The sequence below is a fragment of the Rhinoderma darwinii genome, chromosome 9 (genome assembly GCF_050947455.1).
Source record: "Rhinoderma darwinii isolate aRhiDar2 chromosome 9, aRhiDar2.hap1, whole genome shotgun sequence".
Taxonomy (NCBI): Eukaryota; Metazoa; Chordata; class Amphibia; order Anura; family Rhinodermatidae; genus Rhinoderma; species Rhinoderma darwinii.
The window spans coordinates 102646672-102671174 of NC_134695.1; the positions used below are offsets into that span (position 1 = coordinate 102646672).

General features: G+C 43.7%; 1 protein-coding gene and 1 long non-coding RNA gene across 3 annotated transcripts in view; one reads left to right on the forward strand and one right to left on the reverse strand.

Annotated features, from left to right (window-relative positions):
• LOC142661277 (uncharacterized) overlaps positions 1 to 24503 on the forward strand; it is a 201637-nt gene that overhangs the window by 145648 nt on the left and 31486 nt on the right. The window lies entirely within an intron of this gene.
• CPNE2 (copine 2) overlaps positions 1 to 24503 on the reverse strand; it is a 120221-nt gene that overhangs the window by 54716 nt on the left and 41002 nt on the right. The gene's annotated exons all lie outside the window — the stretch shown is intronic.

Below are 24503 nucleotides of genomic sequence, written 5' to 3' on the forward strand. Positions count from 1 at the left end.
TAATGCAGCCCCAAATAGCTAATTCAGCTCTGCTACATCTCTATGCTGCACATTACATTGTAAAACTTTACCATCAATTAATTTCCTTAGGCACAGAATTACTTCCAGAGCTCGACAGAAAACTTCTACTAGTGCCTGGTGCCCCTAAGGGTATGTGCACACGTAGTGACCAAAAACATCTGAAAATACGGAGCTGTTTTCAAGGGAAAACAGCCCCTGATTTTCAGGCGTTTTTTGAGCAACTCGCGTTTTTCGCTGCGTTTTTTGCTGCGTTTTCGCAGCGTTTTTTACGTCCGTTTTTGGAGCTGTTTTCATTGGAGTCTATGAGAAAACGGCTCCAAAAACGTCCAAAGAAGTGTCCTGCACTTCTTTGACGAGGCAGTCATTTTTTTACGCGTCGTCGTTTGACAGCTGTCAAACGACGACGCGTAAATGACAGGTCGTCTGCACAGTACGTCGGCAAACCCATTCAAATGAATGGGCAGATGTTTGCCGACGTATTGGAGCCGTATTATGAGGCGTAAATCGAGGCATAATACGCCTCGTTTACGCCTGAAAATAGGTTGTGTGAACCCAGCCTTAGGGTATGTGCACACACACTAATTACGTCCGTAATTGACGGACGTATTTCGGCCGCAAGTCCCGGACCGAACACAGTGCAGGGAGCCGGGCTCCTAGCATCATACTTATGTACGATGCTAGGAGTCCCTGTCTCTCCGTGGAACTACTGTCCCGTACTGTAATCATGTTTTCAGTACGGGACAGTTGTCCTGCAGCGAGGCAGGGACTCCTAGCATCGTACATAAGTATGATGCTAGGAGCCCGGCTCCCTGCACTGTGTTCGGTTCGGTACTTGCGGCCGAAATACGTCCGTCAATTACGGACGTAATTAGTGTGTGTGCACATACCCTTAGTCTTTGCCACAAGGAAAGTTGGAGCAAACATTTCATGAGGCTATTTTTTGCTTAGGCGGGAAGGTTATTCATAAAATATCTTACCATATGAATATCAGATAATATTCCAACAATTAATTCAGACTTTATTTAAGTGCCCCACCACGCTCTTAAAGAGAATTCACATTATAAAGTAGAGCACCTTAAAGGGGATGTCCAATCCACCTTTTTATGGCAGCGCCCACAATTATGAACAGATTGGCGAAATATCCAGTGCTGCCGGGAAATGCAGTGTTACTCCAGTGAAGACAGTGAGCACAAAATACATGGTCATACTCAAGTCTTTTAGAGTGGGAGATGTTCTTTGCTCTGGCTAATAGCGGAATCCCACCTCTAATATGCCCATTTGCCATAATGGGGCATATGGACACGGGTGGTCAACAAATCTTTAATAATGTAATACAGTTGAATTCTGGTCTTCAAGAGTAAATCCTGGCGATCGCTGATCTAGAGGCGAGCTGCATATATAGATGTAAACGAATAGGCCATAGAGCATTACAGGTCACCCTTCCTGAAATGTCTATTTTAGTAAATACTTGTATTCCCCATAAAATAACAATTCTAGAACATCTTTTCTTCTAACTGTGCGTTGTGTAATTCCTCTGTTATTCCTCCTAGAATGTTATGAATAAATGGACAACTGGGTGTTACCATTCTCCTTGTCAAATGGGGCGTTTTCCTGCACAGTCTGACACTCTCAGCAGTGATTGGACAGTGTCAGTTTGGGTAGGGCCTAGGGTTGCACGCTGCATCAAAATATCGATACTATTTCGATGCTGTGCAATCTCTAACGGTTCAATACTGTTAATTTATGTATTTCGATACTAAACCTAGTTTTGTAACACATGAATTTAGTAAGTAGCAAGATGTGATGCGGCCGGTGCTGCCCTAATGAGCGGCGGCGGCACTGAAGACAGAGAACATGGCGGGCGCACTGCAAAACATCCCCATGTTCTGTCTTCAGTGCTGGCGCCACTGCTCATTAGTGCAGCACCAGCCGCATCACATCATGCTGACCGCGCGCGCGCACTTGACCAGGAGTGGGGGCAATGGCTGTATTACACAGCCGCAGACCCGCTCTAACGACGGAGATCAGAGCAACTCTGATCTCCGCTGCTATTCCCTTGAATGATCAAAGCTGACCGCAGCATTCAAGGGGAACATGAGAAGGGGGTACTCCTTTGATCGTGTCACAGGGAATCCCTGTGACGTGATCGAGGGACATACCATATATGGGCCATTGAAGGACCCCAGGCCTGTCTGACTGTTAAATATATTGTTATAATATAAATGCTATTTAAGAAAAATAAATTTATATTATGGTGACGCAAAACATGTATCAGCTATTTCAGTACATGGAGAATGCGTGAGTAATGACAGTTGTAAGTCTTCCAAATGTAGACACAAATGCCACCTAAACATTAACCCCTTAGTGACCAGCCCATTTTAGGCCTTAATGACCAAGCTATTTTATTTGTTTTTCTATAGTCGCATTCAAAGAGCTATAACTTTTTTATTTTTTTGTCTACATAGCTGTATGAGGACTTGTTTTTTGCGGGATTAGTTGTGCTTTTTAATAGCACCATTTTTGGGTACATACTTCTTATTTTTATATTAACTTTTATTAACCTTTTTGGGGGGGATTATAAAAAAAAACTGAAATTCCGCCATTGTTCTATGCGTTTTTAAATTGACGCCGTTCACTGTGCGACGTAAATAACATGTTACCTTTATTCTATGGGTCGGTACGATTACGGCGATACCACATATGTAGAGGTTTTTTTATGTTTTACGACTTTTGCACAATAAAAACACTTTTGAACTAAAATTATTTGCTTTTGCATCGTCGCTTTCCAAGAGCCGTAATTATTTTATTTTTCCATCAATGTAGTGATTTTTTGGGCTTGTTTTCTGCGGGACGAGACGTAGTTTTGAATGGTACTGTTTTGGGGTGCATAGGACTTATTGATTCATTTTTATTATGACTTTTTTGGGGGGCAATGGAAAAAAAATGCAATTTCGCCATGGTTTTTTGCGTTTTTTTTTACGGTGTTCACTTTGCGGTTTAAATGACATATTAACTTTATTAATGGAGTCATTATGGTCGCGGCGATACCACATATGTGTACTTTTTTTTTTTTTTTTACACTTCTACTAAATAAAACCACTTTTTATGGAAAAAAATGGTTTTATTTATTTTTTTACTGTACTTTTTATTAATAATCTTTATTTCACTTTGATGACTTATTTTATTAGTCCCACTAGGGGACTTTACTGTGCGATATTCCGATCGCTGCTATAATGCTCTGGTATACTTCGTATACCAGAGCATTATTGCCTGTCAGTGTAAATCTGACAGGCAATCTGTTAGGACGTGCCTCCGGCGCTTCCTAAAGGAATATGTCCAGGGCAGACCTGGGGGCTTTTATCAAGCCCCCGGCTGCCATGACACCCCATCGGAGACCCGCGATTTCATTCGCGGGCCGCCGATGGGTGACAGAGGGAGCGCACTCCCTCTGTAAACAAAGTTAAATGCCGCGGTCGCTATTGAAGGCGGCATTTAACGGGTTAAACGGCCGCGATCGAAGTAAACTTCAGACAGCAGAGCCCCGGCTCCTGCCTGCACAGGAGACCCGTGCAGGACTTAGACTAGGCTGACGTGAAAAGGCATCAGCCTAGCCTAAAGCCCATTAGTGACCGACGTAAAAAGGCGTATTAGTGGTCACTAAGGGGTTAAGACGCACCTATACTCTGGGGTATTTATAATAGGCAGACATAGACAGGGGGTGGTCATCCAGGGGGACGCCCAAGGACATACACTGATACCGACGATGAAGACACACACCCAGGGCTAAGCAAGATGGAGACAAGTGTCCCATACAATGACTATGTAAGATGATATCTATATTACAATCTGTTATATTATAGTATGATTATAGTATGATATTTATTACTATAGGTAAATAAAATAACCGTTTTTTGAATACGTTTTATATTCCTCCTATTGAATACTGATCAAGAATATTGAAGGAAACGTGGTCAATATGAACTATTTAGTGAGTCACAGAGAACGACATTTAACACTGACCATATTTCCTGTTAGGGCATACGGAGGTCTGTCCTAATAACTGCCCGTGAACTATCAGTAGATATATGGCAGTACAATAAAATAAAAAAATAGAAAAGTAAAAAAAAAAAATACACATGCACATTTTTTACAATAAACTTTAACATAAAAGTCTCAATCCGTCAAATATACCCATATTCGGTATCGTCGCGACCGTAATAACCTGCGCAACAAATGTATAGCATCATTTATGATGTGTACACGGTAAAAAACAAAAATAAAAACTGCTTTCACTTATTAATGTGAGGCACGTGGTATTGTGAATTTTCATGCACCTCACATTAATATTAATTAACCCCATTGTGAACCTCACACATTAACCCAATGTTATGCATTATGACTGAGAAACATGGTAGGGTTAATTACTATTAATGTGAGGCACATGGAGGTTCAAAATTCATCGCACCTCGCGCCTCACATCAGAAAATGGAAGAACTTTCTTTCATTATTATTAGGGTATGTGCACACACACTAATTACGTCCGTAATTGACGGACGTATTTCGGCCGCAAGTACCGGACCGAACACAGTGCAGGGAGCCGGGCTCCTAGCATCATAGTTATGTACGACGCTAGGAGTCCCTGCCTCGCTGCAGGACAACTGTCCCGTACTGTAATCATGTTTTCAGTACGGGACAGTTGTCCTGCAGTGAGGCAGGGACTTCTAGCATCGTACATAAGTATGATGCTAGGAGCCCGGCTCCCTGAACTGTGTTCGGTCCGGGACTTGGGGCCGAAATACGTCCATCAATTACGGACGTAATTAGTGTGTGTGCACATACCCTTAGGGTTGGCAAAGTATCGTTTTGGTATCGAGTATCGCAATACTACACAAAGTATCGGTATCTAAGTCTAAGGCCTTATTCACATGCAGTGTTTTCAGACGTAATTCGGGCATTTTACGCCTCGAATTACGCCTGAAAAAATGCCCCTAATACGCCTACAAACATCTGCCCATTGCTTGCAATGGGTTTTACAATGTTCTGTTCCCACAAGGTGTAATTTTACGCGTCGCTGTCAAAATGCGGCGCGTAAAAACACGCCCGCGAAAAAGAAGTGCATGTCACTTCTTGGGATGTTTTTGGAGCCATTTTTCATTGACTCCATTGAAAAACAGCTCCAATAACGTCCGTAAAATACGCCGCGAAAAACGCGAGTTGCTACAAAAACATCTGAAAATCAGGACCTGTTTTTGCCCGAAAACAGCTCCGTATTTTCTGACTTTTTGGGCACTGCGTGTGAACATACCCGAAATTCTGGTATCGTGACAACCCTAGTAGGGACACACCCTCAACTGGTAACACCCAGTTGTCAATGTATTCACAAATTTCTAGGAGGAATTACAGAGGAACGGCACACCGTAGAGTTCTAAGAAAATATGCTCCGGAGTTGTTATTTCATAAGGAATACAATTATTTACTAAAACAGACAAGTCAGGAGAGGTGACAGGTCCTTTATAGATCTGTTGTAGCTCAGGCCTACACCGTATTTCTCAAATCACGTGCACCTTTTCAAAACTGCGTTCACACTACATACTGGTGTCTGCAACCCTTTGACATATTATGGCATGTTTAGCTAATAGTGTGGGTCCCCCTTTGTTAAAACCTATTACCTTGGCCAGTGCCGCACTGGAGCGCCCATTGATTTCAATAGATATCCTGCCATGGACTGTTTTCATTGCCAGCATTCAGTGAATGGCCATATCCTTACGAACACATTATCAACCAGCCGGAAGAGTCGCCTCTATCCACAACACACTCCTTCACTACCTCCATCTCTAACCAGGTCACTAGTCCCTCTGGAGATGACAGCTGCTATGACCTTGCTTTAGCTCTTTCAACAATATGTCTTCTTCCTTCTGTACTTTCATGTTATTAGATGTTCCTTTGAAAATCTATGTTTTTTCCTGACTGAGCAACGTTCCTGTCTGGTCACTGTCTGATATATTACAAAAATATATACAAAATACCAATAAACACATAAGACACATACAATATCTGTGACATAATCATGAAATGTATTCACTATACCTAGAGGTGTACAGTCCATCATGACTTCTATAAGAACCTCATAATACACAGCACCGTGCTAAGAATTAAAGGGGAATTCAGGTATAAATTGAAATGACAATCCAAGATCATTGATGAAGGCAGGACCCCTCCTCATTATCATAATCCAAGATCGGAGAAGATCCAAGACGGATTTGCTGTAACTGCTTGGAGTCTACACTCATATATAGAATACATACATCCTATACACCAAAATTTCATATATATATATATCTCTGTTGCCCTGCGTTTAAATAACATCACCCTTCTATGCTTTAAGTTCAGACGTGGTATTAGGTAGCGTGTTCTGCTGCTAAGACCCCCAACCTTTAATTATAATCTATGGGGGACGCAACAAAAAAAGTATTCAATTTCCATGCAGAGTGAATGAAGAATTACACGGTTTCTTTTGAGATCAATGGACTGTCTGTTTAAGGCTGAATTCAGACGACCATAATATATGCCCGTGTGACGGCCGTGAAGGACATATGTATTTCAATGGGGCTGTTCACACGGCCGTTGTGTGAAGGGTCCGTTGAAAAATAGAACATGTCCTATTTTCTTCTGTTTTCACGGATCCTTCGATAGAATCAAGTCTATGGGGATCCGTGAAAACGAGATCCGCACGGGTGCAACTAGGACGTGAAAAACCACCGTTTTTCACGTCCGAGTTCGTGTGAATCTGGCCTAATTCATGGATGTGTTGGGTTCTCCAGCGTGAAACACTCTTTGTATCTGCTCACTGCTGTGGCTTAGGGTATGTTGACACACCCTATTTACGGACCTAATTCGGGCGTTTTACGCCTCGAATTACGTCCGAAAATACGGCTCCAAACCGCCAGCAAATATCTGCCCATTCAAATCAATGGGGTTACGATGTTCTGTGCACGCAGGCATTTTTTTTACGCGCCGCCGTCAAAAGACGGCGCGTAAAAAGACGCCCGCGTCAAAGAAGTGCGTGTCACTTCTTGAGACGTAGTTGGAGCCGTTTTTCATTGGCTCCATTGAAAAACAGCTCCAATTACGTCCGTAATTGCCACCGCGAAAAACGCAAGTACGAAAACAGCTCCATAATTTCAGCCGTAATGGACGCTGCCGCGTGAACACCATAATAGATGGGAGTTCTGAATTAAGGAACCCCTGTATTGACTCAGAATAAGGCAAAATTCACACGAATGTGTGCGTTTTTTACACGTTGCAGTTTCGTGTGTTATCTGTGTGGTGCGTGGCTACGTGATTTTCACGCATATGCCATCCTTCTGACACGCAGTTTCGATTCTTAGAAATTGCAATGAATGTGTTGCTTTTTTTCCCCCCCTTCATTTATTTAACAACTGTAGCGCGAATCACGCACGACACACGGAAGTGCTTCTGTGTGCTGTGCATGATTTTCACGCACCCATTTACTTCAATGTGTGCATGATGCGCGAAAAACGCTGCGTGAAAATCACGGAAGGTCTGAACTGCCCCATTGACTTAGATAGGTCCGTGCGACGCACGTAATTTTCACGCGCGTATCACGGACGTTAAATACGCTCGTGTAAATAAGGCCTAAAATGAGTTTTCTATACCAAACAACCCATTTAAATTTACATAAGATTCCCAATCCCTATGTTATTTTTCAGCTGTGTGTCACAAAGTCAACGTGACACTAAAATTCAAGGAAAAAAAAACGCAAATAAGAAATTGGGTGGCTGCCCTGTGCCACTACAATGCCCCTGTTTGGTCATTAGGAGATTAGGGTTAAAAACCCTGTCCAAGGTCCCCAAAGGTTTTAAAGTGAATTGTGCTGTCCAGCGTGGTAACACGTTACTGTTGTGTTTAATGGGATAAAACACTTATCGGTCTATGAGGAGCAAGTCATAAGGAAAGACACTGGGGAGGTCCAGTCTTACATATGTCTCATGAGATATGGGGGAGGGCAGTGCATTAAAAGACCAAGCTAGAGAGGATCCACATGATAAGGTCATGCAGAAATAGTGTATAATCCTGTACAGGAGGGCTGAGATCAAACTATTATATTCAAGTTGCAATACCAGGCACAGCCTATTGACAACAGTGGCGCCCTTTTTTCAAATTTTATCTGACTTGTCGAATGCTGGGTAATAAACTCCTTAGGCATTGTAATGGCAGCTATTGGTGGTTGTCACCCAGCATTATAATTCAGAAGCAGTTAGGGTATGTTCACACGCACTATTTACGGACGTAATTCAGGCGTTTTACGCCTGGAATTACGGCCGAAAATACTGCTTGAAAGCGTCGGCAAACATCTGGCCATTCATTTGAATGGGTTTTACGATGTACTGTCCAGACGGTCATTTTTTTTACGCGCCGCTGTCAAAAGACAGCGCGTAAAAAAGATGCCTGCGTCAAAGAAGTGCATGTCACTTCTTGGGACGTAATTGGAGACGTTTTCCATTGACTCCATAGAAAAACAGCTCCAATTACGTCTGTAATGGACGCCGCGAAAAACACCTGCACATGCCATTACGTCTGTAATTCAGGAGCTGTTTTCGACTGAAAACAGCTCCGTAATTTCAGCCGTAATGGACGTGCACGTGTGAACATACCCTTAAAGGTGTTGTCCAGGTTGGGGGCTTTTTTTTATACTGATGACCTATCCTCAGAATAGGTCATCAGTATATAATCGTTGGGGTTCCAACACCAGGACCCCATACCGATCAGATGTTTCGGCTACCACCAGGCGCCAGAGGCTATGAAGGAGTCGGTGTCAGAAGCAGAAGGTTCTGACCACTGTATAGCGGCCATGCTGGATTACTGCAGCTCTGCTCTTATACAGTGTTCGGAGCCTTCTGCTTCCTGCAGAGACCCCTGCATAGCCTCTGGCTCCTGCAGGCAGCCAAAACATCTGATCGGTGCAGGGTCCGGGTGTCTGATCCCTACCGATCATATACTGATGGCCTATCCTGTGTATAGGTCATCAGTATTAGGGCTTATTTACACGAGCGCTGCGCATCTCGGACATTATAAACTGCAGTTTTTCATGTCCGAGGTGCATCCGTGCTCAGCGCTGCGGGACGCGATGTCACGCATCCACCATAGTTGAGAGTCCATGGAGGGATGCGTGGAAAGAATGGACATGTCCTATTTTCGCACGGACCCTTCACACGGTCCGTTGAAATAACGGATGTGAACGGCCACATTGAATTACATAGGTCCGTGGGAAGGCCGCTGTTTCAACGTCCGTCCCACGGACGTTTAACACGTTCGTGTAAATAAGGCCTTAAAAACAGCCCCAACCTGGACTACGCCTTTAAATAAAATCTGAATAGACTTGACATAGGTAGACATAGGTAGTTTTTCAAAACGGCCGCGAAAAAGAAGTGCATGTCACTTCTTGAGCCGTTTTTGGAGCCGTTTTTCATAGACTCTATAGAAAAACAGCTCCAAAAACGGCCATTAAAATCGCAGCGAAAAACGCGAGTGGCTTAAAAAACGTCTGAAAATCAGGAGCGGTTTTCCCTTGAAAACAGCTCCGTATTTTGAGACATTTTTTATTTTGTGTGTGCACAGACCCTAACTTTCGGCTGCTTACAAAATAATTGTATAAGGGTATGTGCACACACACTAATTACGTCCGTAATTGACGGACGTATTTCGGCCGCAAGTACCGGACCGAACACAGTGCAGGGAGCCGGGCTCTTAGCATCATACTTATGTACGACGCTAGGAGTCCCTGCCTCGCTGCAGGACAACTGTCCCGTACTGAAAACATGATTACAGTACGGGACAGTTGTCCTGCAGCGAGGCAGGGACTCCTAGCATCGTACATAAGTATGATGCTAGGAGCCCGGCTCCCTGCACTGTGTTCGGTCCACTACTTGCGGCCGAAATACGTCCGTCAATTACGGACGTAATTAGTGTGTGTGCACATACCCTAACTTTAATCCTAACCTTCCCATGTCAACAAATGACATGTTCAGGGTCCCATTCTGGTGGAAAGCTCAGACGGAACGTCAGAACGTGACCCCAATGCAAATGTGAACGAAGCCTTATGTCAATTATCTCCCTCTTGAAGAAAACCCATCTGTATAAGTTTAGGTTCACACACAGGTAAAAATTACGCAGTGGAACCAGCCTAAAAATCTGCACCAAAATCTGCAATGAAATCCGCATATGTTACATGTGGATTACATTGCAGATTTTGGTGCGGAAATAGCCGTGAATTTCACTCTTTGCATAGCAGTAAATAAAATCTGTGGTGAAAATTTGCAACAGATAAGACACACAGTACTTTTTTAGATTTTAAAATCTGCAGCATTCCTCTAGTCCGCTGTGGAATTTTCACCCTGTGTGAGATTTGTACTCTACTTTGCTGCAGAATTTTAGAGCAGATTTCGCAACTAAAATTCTGCAACATGTGCACAAGGTGTGAATCCAGCCTTACGGTACTGTAATTCTGATGACCTAGTGACGAAATATTACCTGTAAGACGTCCGTATTGCGCATCCACATTACGGACATTTACAAATACGCTCATATGAAACTGGCCTTTTATGAAGCCGAAACGACTGAATAGGAGATTAAAAGACTTTACGCATGAGCACAACTCATTTCCAGGTTTTGTTTTTTTTTTACGTTTTTCTTTATTTTACTGGAAAATGCTGTTTCTAAGTCGAAATAAGGACGAAATCAATAGAAGCGATTTGCTGTTTCTATGAACATGCTGCAGGGAAGAGGACTACTTTACAAAAGGAAAATCAATGTGCCCCAATTCTGCTGATCCCCGTTTTATTACTTTTAGAGTGGTTTTCACGCGCCACGCACAGACCAATACAAGTCTATGGGGCAGTACAGACAGTCCGTGCTTTTTGCGCAGCGTTTGTCCGCTGCGCAAAAAGCGCGACATGCTCAATATCTCCGCGTATTTCGCGCATCACGCACCCATTGAAGTCAATGGGTGGGTGAAAACCACGCAGGTCGCACGGAACCACTTCCGTGCGAACCGACTGTTTCGCGCACCAGCTGTCAAAAGGATGAATGTAAACAGAAAAGCACCATGTGCTTTTCTGTTTCCAAACATCCAAACGGAGTGTCTTTGAGATGAGCGAACCCGGACAACCGAACCGAACTTCACCGGGTTCGGCCGAACTCGTTTTGGCCGAACCCGGCAAAAAAATTTCCGGTACGCGACGTCAGGAGATAGTCACTGTCCAGGGTGCTGAAAGAGTTAAACTGTTTCAGCACCCTGGACAGTGACTTCCGATCCCAATATACATGAACGTGTAAAAAAAAAAAAAAAGAAGTTCTGACTTACCGATAACTCCCGGCTTCTTCCTCCAGTCTGACCTCCCGGGATGACAATTCAGTCCAAGTGACAGCTCTAGCCAATCACAGGCCAAGCACAGGCTGCAGCGGTCACATGGACTGCCGCGTCATCCAGGGAGGTGGGGCCCGATGTCAAGAGAGGCGCGTCACCAAGGACGCGTCACCAAGGCAACGTCCGGGAGGGAAGTTCTCGGTAAGTACGAACTTTTTCATTTTTTTTAACAGGTTTCTCGATATTGTGATCGGCATTCACTGTCGAGGGTGCTGAAAGAGTTACTGCCGATCAGTTAACTCTTTCAGCACCCTGGACAGTGACTTAGTCGACTAGACTCATCTCTATGATGGCGGCTGCGCGAAAATCACGCAGCCGTGCATCATACACGGATGACACACGCAGCTGTCAAGTGGTTTTTGCGCGCACAAAACGCTGCGTTTTTTTGCGCGCGCAAAAACGCAACGTTCGTCTGAATCAGCCCTAACAAATATCCCTCGTATTTAAAGACGTATTTCCCGGGGCGTGGCCTGGACATGGAGCTGGTGAGACGCGTGGTGTAAGAGCTCCAGCTCCTTGACTGCTCCCAAGCCCGATTAACAGCGTCTATTTGCGACACACATCGCACTAATGCGAAGGGGATCACGCACCAAACCCCCGACACCCGCAAGAAGCGATCAGACAAGGACGAGGAGCGGTATACCTCATTTTTCGGACCCGGGCCTGCCTGCATCTCCGGCCCGTCTCTCCAATATGGCGGACCGCACCGGCACCTCAGGGACGCCGCCTCTGGGAAAGGCAACTCCTCCAGACCAGCCGCAGGATAGCTCGTCGGAACCTCAGAGGGGTGAGTCAGCCGCTAACCCGGCACCAACTCGTATTATGGGCCCTGAGCTGCAGGCACTAACGGCACAAATGGCAGCCATACCCACTAAACAAGATATGGAGGGTTATATTTCCCACCTTGAAGCGGTTTGCAAAAATGAGATCCGTTCCTTGAAAGAGGACATTACACATATTAATGAATCGGTGGAAGCTATTGAAGTGCAAACACAGGAGCTGCAGCAGCATCAGGCCTCCCAGCAAATTTTATTGGATCAACACTCTGCACATATACAAATGCTGTTTGATATGACGGATGATGCAGAGAACAGAAATAGGAGAAACAATATTAGAGTCAGGGGTATTCCAGAAGCTACGGGGCCCCAGGACCTCGTTCACACGTTACAGGGGATATTTAACATGTTGCTGGAAAGACCTGCGGATTCCCCGGTGGAAATTGATAGAGCTCACCGCACCCTGGGCCCAAAAAGCACGGATTTGGCCAGACCGCGTGACGTGGTGTGTAGAATCCACTTTTTTCAACTTAAAGAATCTATAATGAGGCAAGCCCGTAACAGGGGTACACTGGACTTTGACGGGGCTCCGGTGCAATTACTGGCGGATCTTTCTCATTCCACTTTGGCAAAAAGGAGAGCCCTACGACCCCTACTTGTCGCACTTAGGGAAAAAGATATCCAGTATTCATGGGGATACCCCTTCCAACTACAAGTACGCCGTGGATCCTCCTTGTATTCAGTCTATTCTCCGGAAGATATCCCTGATTTCCTCGCTGCATTGGATCTCCCACAGATTTCCATCTCAGATTGGCCGTATTTATAGTACCAACCCTGATGCGAAATCCAGAGGAGTGAGTATCGCTATACATAAATCTCTTCCGGTCTCGGTTGTTGCTACCCAATATGATACCCAGGGGCGCTTTGTATTTCTGAAACTTCGAATATGTGAGTGACTGTTCACTGTTGCGAACTTATATCTCCCTAATCATGACCAGGTGCGCGTATGCAGGAGTTATTTAACGGAACTCTCCAAATTTGCAGAGGGTCTCTTGGTAACTGCAGGAGACTTTAACTTCACAATGGACAGGGTTGCAGACTCCTCCTCGGGCAGATCCTCCGTTTCCGCTTCTCAATTGGCTTCCCTTAAGTCTAAGCTGTTCGCCATGCAAATGGTAGACATTTGGCGGATTCTCAACCCCCAAACACGGGACTACACCTTTTACTCTCCGGTACATGACATGTACAGCAGGATAGATTTGTTTCTTATTAGTCATCATCTACTTTCCTGGTCCCCGAAGTCTCAGATTGGAACTATGATTTGGGCGGATCATGCGCCGGTTTACTTGTCTCTTACCCTCCCAGACACTAAACAGCGGGAATGGCATTGGCGGTTGAACCCCCATCTTTTAAGGGACGCGGTATGCCAAACGGCGATTAACAGATCCATCTCTGAGTTTCTGGATCATCATGAGGTGGACTCCACTCCTCTGCCGGTTCAGTGGGAGGCGTTGAAAAGTGTATTAAGAGGTATATTTATACAGCAAGGCTCGAGACTAAAAAGGGAACGGGCTTTCAAAATTGAAAAGCTCTTGTCCCAGATACGGACTCTAGAGACCACTCACAAACAGTCCCAACACCCCCAGACTTTAGCAGAGCTACTAGATGCTCGAAATTCGCTGAGAAATTTATTAGACCAGGCGCATACGTCGTTTCGAGACCGGATGAGGCGTTTCGCTTACGAACATTCTAATAAATGCGGGAGGGCATTAGCTAGATCATTACACCCACGGGCTCCTCAATCCTTTATACCGGCGATAAAAACGACACAGGGTGAGGTCAAACATAAGCCAGAAGACATTGTTAATACATTTAAGGACTACTATCAGGCCCTATACAACCTCAAGGGGCCTTTGGCAGACATGTCTCCAAGTGCCCTCCAACGGAGGATTGATTCCTATGTTGCAGAGACGACGTTGCCAACTTTAGAGGAGACCGAGACGGCCTCACTAGGGGAGGCCTTCTCGGAATCGGAAATACAGGCAATCATAAAGTCAGCTCCGTCGGGTAAAAGTCCGGGTCCGGATGGATTCCCGGCGTCCTTTTACAAGACCTTTGTTACTAAACTTCTTCCCTATATGACTAAGGTATATAATGCAGTTACAACCTCCATGCCATTCACTCCGCAAACGTTAGCGGCCACCATTACTGTGATCCCCAAACCAGGGAAAGATCCCTCGGCTTGTTCTAATTACCGTCCAATCTCCCTGATAAATGTGGATGTAAAACATTATTCTAAGGCCATTGCAAATAGACTAGCCCCACTCCTACCACGTTGTATCCACGGAGATCAGGCGGGATTTGTTCGACACAGAGAGGCGAGGGATAATACCAATAAAACCACTCTCTTAATATCCTATGTCCTGAAAAAGTCTCTACCCAAATGTTTAATATCGGTTGACGCGGAAAAAGCCTTCGATCGGGTACATTGGGGGTTCCTGAAATAGGGCAAACGGGGTACTTTCCACAACATTCTCGATTGCCAACGGCACTAGACAGGGATGCCCCCTGTCACCATTACTTTATGTCATCACGATGGAGCACTTAGCTGTGGCTATCCGTAATTCCCCAGATATAACAGGGATAGGAATAGGTGGAGATTGTCATAAATTGGCTCTATATGCCGATGATCTCCTGCTCTTCGTGACAAACCCTGTGATCTCCTTACCAGTACTCATTAGAGAATTCAAAGTATTTGGCCAGGTCAGCAACTTTAAAGTAAACTATACGAAAACTGAAGCACTCAACATTTCCTTATCTTCTGAGACACTGGAGCTCTTAAAGTCATCCTTTAATTTTAAATGGCAGGCGAGGTCAATCAAATATTTGGGAGTCCAGATCCCTAGGGACCTAGTAGATCTTTACACTCTCAATTATCAGCCTTTACTGCAAACCACTCTTAAAAATCTACATTCATATGATCGAGCGCATCTGTTTCAGGCTCTCCCAGTATTAATCCCCGGAACATTTTTTAAGGCATTGGAGAAAGCCTTTCGGAACTTTGTGTGGGGCACTTTGAGGCCACGTGTTAATCTGAAGTCATTGTCCCGTCCAAAACTGAAGGGGGGAGCTGGACTCCCGGACTTGATCACTTATCATCAGGCCGCAGTACTCGCAAGGGTGGTGGACTGGTTTCATAATGGATCCAAGAAACAGTGGGTAGAGATTGAGCAGTCAATAGTCGCGCTCTCACTTAGGGTATGTTCACACGTAGTCAACAAAAACGTCTGAAAATCCAGAGCTGTTTTCAAGGGAAAACAGACCCTGCTTTTCAGACGTTTTTTGACCAACTCGCATTTTTCGCGGCGTTTTTCGCGCCGTTTTTTACGTCCGTTTTTGGAGCTGTTTTCATTGGAGTCTATGAGAAAACAGCTCCAAAAACGTCCAAAGAAGTGTCCTGCACTTCTTTTGACGAGGCTGTATTTTTACGCGTCGTCGTTTGACAGCTGTCAAACGACGACACGTAAATAACAGGTCGTCTGCACAGTACGTCGGCAAACCCATTCAAATGAATGGGCAGATGTTTGCCGACATATTGGAGCCGTATTTTCAGACGTAAAACGAGGCATAATACGCCTCGTATACGTCTGAAATTTGGCCGTGTGAACATACCCTTAGATCGTTGCCATGGATTCTTCCTGATTATAGGCCGGCGCTTGCGACCCTGCCATTGCTAACCCAGCACTGCCTCACTTTATGGGACAGACTGATGTTTAGAAAGGACCTTTCACATAGACCCGGGCTCCTTAGCCCGCTGTTTGATAACCCAGAATTTTTACCAGCTGTCAATACGAAACAGTTTATGATTTGGTCCTCTTCTGAAAACACGAGATTATGTCAGGTAATGTCGGATGGGGGGAGGCTCCCTCCTTTGTCCGAGTTGCGCGGGACTTGCCCGGGGAGGACGCTTTCTTGGATGGAACATGCCCAATTGTCCACCCTCTTACGTTCGGCCCTACCGGGCGGGATGCATATCGTCACTAGCACTGCATTTGAGTCGTTGTTGCTTCAAACCGAGCCTCCGGCCCGGGTGATATCTAACCTGTATACCTTACTTCTAGAGGCCTGTGATGATCAGCCTCCTGCATACGTCAGCGCATGGGAGCGAGAACTGGGAGTAACCCTGTCACTGGCTGATTTTGATAGAATATTTTTTCTGTCTAACAAAATGCCGGTGGCATGTCATGCACAGGAAAAAAACTTCAAAATACTGACTAGATGGTACCGTTGCCCACAGATTCTGAGCAGAATGTACCCTGAGGTGTCAGATTTGTGTTGGCGGTGCGGGACTGAGACCGGAACAATGTTGCACATCTGGTGGTCATGTCAAGTATTGCAGACCTTCTGGAAAGCGATTTTTGAAATCTATACAGAAGTGGAAGGTACACAGATGGTGCCCACTCCTCAGATGGCTTTGCTATCCCTAATTCCGGGCCCTTTGCCGAGTATTAGGAAGGGGCTACTACGGCATTTCCTGACTGCGGCACGAACAGTTATTCCTAGACATTGGAAGTCCACTGTGCCGCCTTCAGTTGTCGAATGGGTAGCGGAGATGGATTCTTTATGTCGAATGGAATCTCTGGTTGCAGAGGACAGTGATCGCTTTGGTGCGGTTCTTTCTCTGTGGAGTGCATGGTCATCCTTCAAATCTGGTCCACACTTTGCTAAATGGCTAGGCGGAACCCCCCCCATAGAGGGGTCGGTCAGGAGCAGTCTGCTAATTCAGGGGCTTCCGTCTGGGAGAAGGGAACCCCTTCTTTCCTTCCCAGTCAATCCTCTCATTGCCCCCACTGGGCAGATGGGACACGGGGAGTTTCTGGGTGGCCCAGGACGTTTAGCTCTGGGCGTCTATCTCTTTCCTTGATCTTTCCCTATCTCTCTCTTTCCCTCTTCTTCTTCCTCCCTCCTTTATTGGGACTTAGAATGATATCACACACTTTACACAAAGCCTTGGATATACTTTTATGATGAGACCTTATCAAGGAGAGACAATGCCTATAGCCTGGGATGTGAATTTCGCAGATAAGGTGTGTGTGTAATATGTTGAAACATGCTAATGTCTTACCTAAGAGAACTATAGACAATGCAAATAATAACATGTATGTATATTGAGATGTTTTCTTTGGCTTGTTTGCTTTTGTATTTGCTAAAATTCTTAATAAAAATTTAGATTATGAAAAAAAAAAAAGACGTATTTCCCACTGTGATCTTTGTACAATAGAAATAATTAAAGAGCCTTTTCTCCAAAATAAAAATGACAGTAAACATAAATCAGCGATGTCTCAGTTTATATACCAATGCTGGGAAATCTGGGTTAGCCAATAAAGCTAATATGGCTGCCATTACAGCCATTGCTACCCAGCTTTCCCAGGGCCCTGAACTGCAAATCTGCTAAGATATGCAGTAATACAGGAGCTGGGGATGTATCACTACATAACTAGGCATATTTACCAATCAGGGTTTCGGAAAAGCTGAATGACAGCCCTGCAATTGCAATCATATCAGTTGTCACCCAGCTTTCCCAAAAACTGCTTAATATCATGAAATTTCTAACATTTCAAAGACTTATATTTACTGGAGATTTTTTATTATTTTTGGAGGAATTGCTCTTAAAGGGGAAAGTGCTTACAGAAAAATAATGCTAAACAGCCGAAATGATGTAAGTAAAGCCTCTGATATATCCTCAGGGTATGTTCACACGGCAACGTCCGTAACGGCTGAAATTACGGGGATGTTTTCAGGAGAAAACATCCCCATAATTTCAGCCGTAACGGCATGTGCAGGCGCTTAAACGCCGCGTCCATTACGGACGTAATTGGCGCTGCTTTTCATTGGAGTCAATGAATAACGGCTCCAATTACGCCCCAAGAAGTGACATGACACTTCTTTGGCGCGGGCGTCTATTTACGCGCCGTCATTTGACAGCGGCGCGTAAATATACGCCTCGTGTGAACAGACAAACGTCAGCCCATTGCTTTCGATGGGCAGATGTTTGTCAACGCTTTCAAGGCGCATTTTTCGGACGTAATTCGGGGCAAAAACGCCCGAATTACGTCCGTAATTAGTGTGTGTGAACATACCCTAAAGGCGGCATATGATAATTCTTTAAAACTTACCGTCCCTCTCCAGAGACCTTTGGTTGGTGAATGTTGAGTGCATGAAAGAATGAAGGGTTATCCTTGGAAAAACAAGACTTTTACCGGTCTAAGGAAAATGATACAGACTCCAGTCGTATGTCATTTTCTGGATGGAAACTTGCTTGGGTGTATAATTATTACTTGTATCTGACCCGATTTATGTTGTCTTTGCCTTAATTACTACATGGAGCTGATATGCAATGGTTAAATGTGACTAAAATGTGTTATCGTCTGTCAAGGTGTAAACGTTATTTCCAGCTGTTTCTAAGGGTCCTTTTACACGGGCCGATATGGGCCGTGAAAATGTGCGCCGATCAATGAGACAGCTCGTTGATCCCTCGTTTGCTCCTTTCACAAGACGCTATGATCAGTAATGTATAGGGACGAGCGTTTATTAGTACGTCCCCATACATTTCCAATATGTCGGCAGTACATCTGCCCATTTACACAGGGAGATATGATGCCAACTAGCCACCATTGGACACACAGGTGCAGGGCTCGTTACAGTTACGGTATGTGTATCAGAGCTGTGTCTTCTAATGATCCCACAACCTGTGTGTCCATCACATGACCATGGACAGAATTGTATCCACTGGAAGTAAACAATGAAGGTTCCTGCTGAATAACAACAAGCAGAGATCTTATAATCTGTGATGAATTAATACAGAAAGTATATAGGAAACTTGTATAACTTTTAATTATTTATTATACAGCTTCCCCCACAGACATTTCTGCTAAGAGCCCCTGAATAGAGACCACCACCATCATCATTTTTTAACCCTTTGAGATCTGCACTGTAGATGCAGTTTAGGTCACATGGGCAATGTTGGTGCGGCTTAGAACCACTAAAACGGCTAATCTGACAACTCAAACCCTTTTTTTTATTTGCTTCAATAGAGGGGGCTTTATTTTTTTATGGACACCTCCATTTTATTTTTCATCTTTTGGAAGCGTTTTGTAAGAAGTTTCTCCACACAAACAACTATCAGCTATTCCAGCCAGGACAAGAGATTGCATACGGCTCTGAAATGCAGTCATTTGCTGATCAATGGGGGTCCAACCACTGAATCCCCACCAATTGCTTGAATGAAGGAGATGTGGGGAACTGGAGCTCCTTCTGAATTATTCCCTTCAAAGCGCCACGAATGTCCAGAAGCTGTGCGGGTTTACAACTCAGTCCCATTCACTTGAAAAGGGTTCAAAGGAGGACGTCTAGATAGATAAATGGAATGGGAGGAAATATCTGACTTGTTCATCTTGGAAAAAAGGACGCCTGAGGAAACAGTGAAATCCACAGCAATTTCGCAGCAAATCTGCATTCACATCCGCAACTAAATGCGCATGTAAAATATGCAGATTTTGCGGGAGATTGGCTGAGGCCATACCCGTGACGTAAAAATACGCAACATGTGTATCCACCCTAAGGGTATGTTCACACGCTTAACCAAAAACGCCTGAAAATTACAGAGCAGTTTTCAGAAAACAGCCTCTGATTTTCAGGCGTTTAAGCTGAAAATGAAACTTCTTTTAATTTGGAGCTTCTTTTGAGGCGTTTTTCATAGTGTTCGGGTATGTTCGCACGTAGTGTTTTCAGCCGCTTTTCGGGCCGTAAACATCTCGAAAAATGGCTGAAAAATCGGAAGCAGAACGCCTCCAAACATCTGCCCATTGATTTCAATGGGAAAAACCGCGTTCTGTTCCAACGGGGCGTTTTTTACGCGACTGTTTTGTAAAAAATGGTTGCGGAAAAAGAAGTACATGTCACTTCTTGAGCCGTTTTTGGAGCCGTTTCTCATTGACTCTATAGAAAAACAGCTCCAAAAACGTCCGTCAAAAACGCAGCGAAAATCGTGTGTTTGATTAAAAAACGCCTGAAAATCAGGAGCGGTTTTCCCTTGAAAAACAGCATCGTATTTTCAGACGTTTTTAATTTTCTGTGTGCACATACCCTTCAATGGAAAATCAGCTCCAAAAACCGCCTCAAGAAGTGACATGCGCTTATTTTTACGGAGCGTCTTTCTACGCTCCATTTTTTAAGACCGCGGCGTAAAAAGACGCCCCGTATGAACTAAATGCTGTTTTTCCCATTGATTTCAATGGGCAGATGTTTGTAGGCGTTCAGCTTCCGTTTTTTCCGGTGTTTTTCGAGGCGTAAACGCCCGAAATATGCCTGAAAACACTGCGTATGAACATCCCCTTAGGGTATGTTCACACGCTTAGCAAAAAACGTCTGAAAATACGGAGCTATTTTCAAGGGAAAACAGCTCCGTATTTTCAGCCGGTTTTTTGGCAACTCACATTTTTCGCTGCGTTTTCTTACGGCCGTTTTTGGAGCTGTTTTTCTATAGTCAATGAAAAATAGCTCCAAAAAACGGCTCAAGAAGTGACATGCACTTCTTTTTCGTCTGCGTTTTTTAACGTTTTTCAAAACAGCAGAGTAAAAAATCGCCCTGTCGGAACAGAATGCCGTTTTCCAATTGAAATGAATGGGCAGATGTTTGGAGGCGTTCTGCTTCTGGTTTTTCGACTGTTTACGGCCCGAAAATAGGTCGTGTGAACATACCCTTAGAGGTGATCTTATTATATGTGTGGCCAATACAAAGAACTGGCACTTGATTTATTCTCTCCAAACCCTGTACAGAGAACCAAGGGATATTCTTTACGTGTGGAGGAAAGACAATTCAGACACCAATATCGGAAAGGGCTCTTTACAGTTAGAGTAGTCAAACTATGGAGTGCCCTACCCCAAGGGGTAGTAAAGGGCTAGATGCTTATCTAATGACGAATAGCATTGAGGGTTATAATTCATTTAGCATTGAATGATCTATAATTGATCTGAGACAGGTTGAACTTGATGGACATGGTCATTTTCAGCCTAAGTAACTATGAGGTAGCGACGGGTGAGGTTGCTATGGGCAACGTCTCCACTTTTCCTCAGAGTTGGTTTTCTAGAGCAGCTTCAGGTACCTCCTGCTCCACAGATCTCTTGGTTGAAACATGAATACTAGACATACAAGGGAAGATTTATCAAAACTAATCCAAAGGAAAAGTGGAGCAGCCGTCCAAAGCAACCAATCAGGATGTTACTTTCATTTTTCAAAGAGCCTCTGAAAAACAACAACTGGGACCTGATTGGTTGCTATGGGAAACTGCTCCACTCTTCCCTTGGACTAGTTTTGATAAAGTTTCCCCTGTATTTTTTGTTTTGATAAAAATGCCCCCTTCCCCAGTTTTATATGTATTTATATTATGTGTTTCCACTCAAGTGAACGGAGAATAAAATAATGTAAAAGAAATCAAAAGAATTGCCGCAAAACTGTAGGCAAAACAAAACTACAATGTGTGATTTTTATAAACTCCAATTCGTCAATTGATTTGTTAGTTAAACTGAGACTGAACCATGGCGAGTGACTCCACCCGAAACCTATACCAGGGGTATAGCTAGTGGGAGGGGGGGAGGGAGCTGGCGAGGCATTTGCTCAAAGTGCTCAGTGCCAGGGAAGGGCCAGAAAGTCACTCTGCCTAAGCCATGGTACTTAGATACAGGGCTGGGGCGCAAACTGAATCTTTAGGGTATGTTCACACGCAGTGGTTTCAGACGTAATTCTGGTGTTTTACGCCTCGAATTACGTCTGAAAAAACACCCCTTAAAACACCTACAAACATCTGCCCATTGCTTTCAATGGGAATTACAATGTTCTGTTCCCACGAGCCTGAAACGCCTGAATTATGTCTGAAAATGGGTCGTGTACACATACCCTAATACATGAGAAAATGCATTCATTCCCTACCTCTGAACCTCCAAATGAGTGCGGCGAATTGGCACATGCCCGAATCCTATCAATTATAATAAGGGATCGGGGGGGGGGGGGTTATAATGTACAGCACCAGGTAAAATGATGGTGCAATATAATCAATAATAAGAACTATGTGTATATACTATATTTATGGGCTAGGTCACCTGAATAAGAAATGCAGCAGAAGCCAATTTTACAGAGCAGCTAGTAATATTTGCCCTATGCTAATAGTTTATATTTAGATGTGACTTGTCACCGCACGGCTTCTCTCCAGGACAAGCACAGGCTGTAGTATGACAGACGCTCATGGACCGGTCATATTCTGGTTGCCATAGCAGCTCCGCAATTTATACTGAATAGACGAAGAGAACGACTTCAGATAGCAGAAGTGGAATTCCTAAATAATGACATCGAATAGATGTAGATCTGCTGAAAAATGTCACAGGAACTAGAATTACTACTTTTAGAATATTATTATTAGTTTTCTATTATTATTATTAGCTTTGTTTATACTAGTTTTATACATACCGTATATATTATTATTATTATTCACATTCATATAATATTTTTATATATTTTTTTATAAATGATTATTATTAGTGACATTATTATTACTTTTTAATAATTTATTGTATTATTATCATCAGTATTATATATTATTATTTTTATATAATATTATTAGGCCATGTCTACACAGCAACATGAAACTTTTTCCCCCCCCGTAGGAAATAACAAAAGTTGCAACCTAAATATGTGGGTGGAATGTGATTTGAAATTGCCGTTTAACCCAAACCTTGGGTCTCATGCACACGGCCGTATCATAGCTCCGTTTTGTAAAGAGTCATAAAAGGGCTGCCATAGATCTTCTGGGGCCACTATTGTACCTCTGTATGACTCAGGTTTTATGCTGAGACATACAGAAGTTTTTGTTTTATTGTCTTCTGTACGAATCCGACAGAAAAAGAACATAGTATGACCCATCGGACTCCCTTTGGACATGTGTATGGAGGCCAAGCGGCGCTGTACTGTCTCCGTGCACTGCCGCACGGGCTCTGTGCCCATATGTATGAGCCTTCAGTGTTATTTTCATCATTCTTTTCGATTTCGTTTTCTGTGGACTGTGCCATGGAATTGGCCGTGAATTTCATCATTTGAATTGAAAACAATGGACTGAAAACCCAGAACTCAACATCACTGAATGTGTTTAGGAATACATGGATCAACAGAAAATGCACCCAAACTTCTACAGCTGCCCATATACACGCCATGCTACCTCTCCTGTTTCCATCATAAACATGCACGCTTGTATCTGTTGAGCGTGTATGTTTATTTCAATAAGGGGATAAGATGTTGCCAGACACCGGCAGTGGGGCTCATCTTCCAGGAGAACAAAGTAGCGGACATGCTGAAATCCAGCATACCCCATCCCTTCCCCCCCCCCCATGTCTGCTATGAGAGGAAAAAGTCAGGCTGCTCATATACACATAAGTGGAATAGTGTATCTGCTTGTAAAACAGATAGCAATACCACACAAGATAGTTACTACTTAACATTTCCCATGTCTGCTTTATGTTGACATCGTTTTTTGAACGTCCTTTTATTTTTCTCTAACGTTACAAGGCTTAGAACTTCAGCTGCAATTTCTCACATTTTCAATTTTTTTTTTCCAAAACCTATTTTTATAGGTACCAGTTCAGTTCTGAAATGGATTTAAGGGCCTTATATATTAGAAACCCCCACAAGTCACCCAATTTTACAAACTGCACCCCTCAAAGTTTTCAAAACAGCATTTAGAAAGTTTCTTAATCCTTTAGGTGTTTCACAGGAATTAAAGCAATGTAGAGGTGAAATGAAACAATTTCTTTTTTTTGTCAGAAAATCCATTTTAAATTATTTTTTTCTGTAACACAGAAGGTTTTACCCGAGAAATGTAACTTAATATTTATTGCCCAGATTCTGCAGTTTTTAGAAATATCCCACATGTGGCCCTGGTAGTAATGGACTGAATCACCGGCCTCCGAAGCAAAGGCCTAGATGATTTAAGGGCCTTCTTTTTATTAGAATATATTTTAGGCACCATGTCAGGTTTGAAGAGGTCTTGTGGTACCAAAACAGTGGAAACACCCCCAAAAATACACCATTTGGCAAACTACACCCCTCAAGGAATTTATAGAGTGGTATAAGGAGCATTTTAACCGCACAGGTTTTTTGCTGAATTTAGTGGAATTAGTCCGTAAAAAAGAAAATCTAATTTTTTTCCAGTAAA